Here is a 3,753-nt window from a genome sequence, read left to right as displayed (position 1 = left end):
TCACAATGATGAATGGTAAGAACTATTATGATTTACTTGATCTTACCGAAGAAGATGGTGAGACCCAGGCAACTTAAGGAAATTTTTCAAATGCGTAGAGCTCTTAAGTTTCCATTTAATCTATGTTAGAGCCTGTACTTGATCACCGTGCCTTCATTCTGTTTCTGATCTCATCAGATGCAGCATCCTTGTCTGGTCCAAACTATAGCACAGTGTCTGAATTCACCCCCATCAATTTCTCTACCTTCACTCAGAATCTCCTGCCCATCTTGTCCCTGCTGTACCTGCTGATGTACCTGTTCACGCTGCTGGGGAACCTGCTCATCATGGCCACCATCTGGAGGGAGCGCAGCCTCCACACCCCCATGTACCTCTTCCTGTGCACCCTCTCCATCTCTGATATTTATGAACCATCTCTGTGGTCCAGTCATGAAGATGATGGTGATACTGACATTTTTCCACCTCATCTTCCGTGGATGCAATGTAATTCGTCATTTTCTCTGTCACGTGCTTTTCGTCTTAAAGTTGGCCTGTAGGAAAGAGACACCATCTGTTACCACGGGTGTGACCTTGGTTTGTTTCACAGCCCTGCTGGGGTGCTTATTTCTCATAGTCTCTCTTATGTCTTCATCGTGGCCACCATCTTGAAGATCCTCTCAGCCAAGGGCCAGTGCAAAGCCTTCTCCACTATATTATTTATTCCAATCTGAGTTACTCACCACGGTGGTCATGCACTATGGCTTTGCCTCTGTTGTCTACCTCAAGCCCAAGGGTCCCCAGTCTCTGGAAGGAGACACCCTGGTGAGCATCACCTACACAGTCTTCACTCCCTTCCTCAGCCCCATCATCTTCAGCCTCAGGAACAAAGAGCTGAAGAATGCTATAAAGAAGACCTTCTTCAACAAACTCTATCCCTCCAGCATCTGAGTGGCCAGTGTGGAGGTGGTTTCAGAATATGGTAGAAGGCTGACCATACCCTCATCTGTACAGTGGGGTTAATAATGACTACCTTGTAAGATTGATGTAGAGATCTGTGTGTGTGTGTGTGTGTGCGTGTGTGCGTGTGTGTGTGTGTGTGAGAGAGAGAGAGAGAGAGAGAGACAGTACCTATCACATAGTAGGTGCTCAGTAAATTTTAACTCTTTTTCCTTCTTCCTTCCATGATCTGTGTGTCTGATATTAGTTTTATTTTTTAATCAAATAGCTTTATTGAGATACAATTCACATACCATAAAAGTCACCCATTAAAGTACTTGCCTAAGGACACACAGTACCCCACACCCAATCCAACAATACTAACAAACCTGAAAAGTTTTTCCTCATCCAATTGGATAAACAACAAATGAACCTCATAGTTACCTTTATTTACCACATTCTTCTATATTAATTTATTGAACAAATTTTCGAGAGTGTGCCACATGCTTTGTAGGCATGCAGAAGTAGACAAAATGGACCAAGAGTCCTTGACCTCCTCAAAGCAAAATTCTAGTGGGCAGATACAGACAATATCAGGTAAACAGATATATGTCAGGTTGTAATAAGCATGTGGGAGGAAAGTAAAGCAGGTGTAGAGAGATAGGACATGGTCAGGGGTGTTTCTATTTTGTGTAGTGTGCTTAAGGAAGGGCTTTATGATATTTGAGTAGAAAAGACTCCCAGGAATTTAACTTTGAGTTGCTGCTTTTTGAGAAAAAAATAATACCGTGGGAGAATGAAGTGTGTGTGTGTGTGTGCACATGTGTGTGTGTGTGTGTGTGTGAGAGAGAGAGAGAGAGAGAGAGAGAGAGGAGAAGGGAGGAGAGAGGGAGAGAGAGAAAGGATGATAATGGCAAGAAAAATATCCAAGGTTTTGGACACATTAACTTTGAGATGCCTCCTACATACCCATTTGGAGATATTGAGTAGGCAGTTGGATAGGAATGAGATGACAACTTGAGGATCACCTGATGCACAAGGAACATAAAGCCATGATTCTAGATGGGATTCCCCAGGGAGAGAGGATGCTGATGAAGTCCAAGGATTGAATGGATTTAATACCTGCCTTGTGTTCCAACTATGAGTGAACCAACATTAGTCTGATAATCCTTGATTAATGGATATACCTCATGTAACATATAAATGTCACAGCTCTGAACATCCTATTATTTACACAGGTGTAAAATATATCTATAAGATATTCAACTAATTAGGTCGAAAAAAGAGAGGCGGGGGACGGAGGGTTGGGGTGGGATGAACTGGGAGAATGGGATTGCCATATACATGTTACTAATAAGAAAAAAATATCAAATTGTACAGTCTAAATACATGCAGATTTATTGTATGTCAATTACATCTCGATAAAAGTTCTTTTAAAAATACTTGGGAAAAAAAGAGAGAGGCAAAATTTAAACTCAGGTCATTCTGACCCCAAACCCAGCCTCCCACATATTGTTTCCCACTGCTCTGTAGGGCAGTGAGATTTCTCACAGTAAATATTATAAGCCAACATTCTGGTTTGTTCTGTATTGTGTCGATTAAACTGGTCTACCGCAAAAATATCTGTTACTCAGTTATATCTTCCAAGTACCATGTTGGTGCTGGGTATGATGGTGAGCAAGGTGGACAGACTTCCTGACCTCAGGAAGCTGATATCCTAAGGAATCATAAGAAGTTTGCAGAAGACATTGGGTGCCCGACTCGCTGTGGCCACCCAATCACATTCCAGTTTCTCTTTCCATTTGGATACCAGTAGGACCAGAGGCCAAGTTGGCCTTTAAGGAAGAAAATAAAGAGCCCAGCTTGTATTCTTGTCCAGATTGTTTTTGCTGCCAATGGAGGGGAGTATCTTGGTTCCACGTGAAAGAGTTACTCAGGAACTCCTGCAAGACCAAAATTTATTTTGAAATTATGAATTAGTCCTGACTCTATAGAAATAGTCCATCAATGTTCCAAGGATGCACTCCCTAGTGTATGGAGGGCTTCAGTTGCCCAACTGTGGTTTAAAAAGCTCTTAAGATCCTGAAGTATTTGGTTTGAAAATGGTCTAGTCCTTCTTGGATGGGGGACCTGCAAAACCCATTGTAGGAAAACGATGTCTGAAGTTTGGGTGGAGACGGGTGGGAACCAGAAAAGATGTACAAGGGAAGCCTGACCCTACTAAGTTGCATGATCTTGGATGAGTCATACAACAACCTTGAACCTCAGTTTCCCTTCTGTCAAATGGATCAGATGTAAGCTTGCTTGCCCTGATACAGGCAATAATCGGATAATGCATGTGAGGGGTAACAGGAAACATTCAGCATATTTTGCAAAGGCAGATGCTCTGAGTTCCTCAGTTTTGCCTGCAATTGTTTCCACATCCTCCCACTTCATATTAACCTGGGATATTTTTACTGCTCAAGTTATAGAGAAAGACTGAATTCAAATTTATGGCAAATGATGTGCAGCTTACTACTCCACTTAAACATGATTATACATATTTTCTTTTTTTAACTTTGGCTAATATGACTAATTTATTGCTTGTGTGTTTTAATTACACTTACTGTTGTATATGACAGTATCACCATAAACTAGTACCCATTAAGTATTATAAATTGCTATATATACACTACCAAATGTAAAATAGATAGCTAGTGGGAAGTTGCTGCATAACACAGGGAGATAAACTCGATGATGGGTGATGACTTAGAGGGCCAGGATAGGGTAGGTGGGAGGGAGTCGCGGGAGGGAGGGGATATGGATATATATATATATATGGCTGATTCAGTTTGGTGT

At 41.6% G+C, this 3,753-nt stretch overlaps 1 pseudogene; it reads left to right on the top strand.

Annotated features, from left to right (window-relative positions):
* Positions 1 to 429: 429 nt before the first annotated feature.
* Positions 430 to 927, top strand: LOC130836282 (olfactory receptor 10H1-like; annotated as a pseudogene).
* Positions 928 to 3,753: the final 2,826 nt, after the last annotated feature.

This window comes from Hippopotamus amphibius, chromosome 15, assembly GCF_030028045.1.
Source record: "Hippopotamus amphibius kiboko isolate mHipAmp2 chromosome 15, mHipAmp2.hap2, whole genome shotgun sequence".
Taxonomy (NCBI): Eukaryota; Metazoa; Chordata; class Mammalia; order Artiodactyla; family Hippopotamidae; genus Hippopotamus; species Hippopotamus amphibius.
Note: the sequence above shows the minus strand (reverse complement) of the source record. Positions and strands in the feature narration are given on the sequence as shown.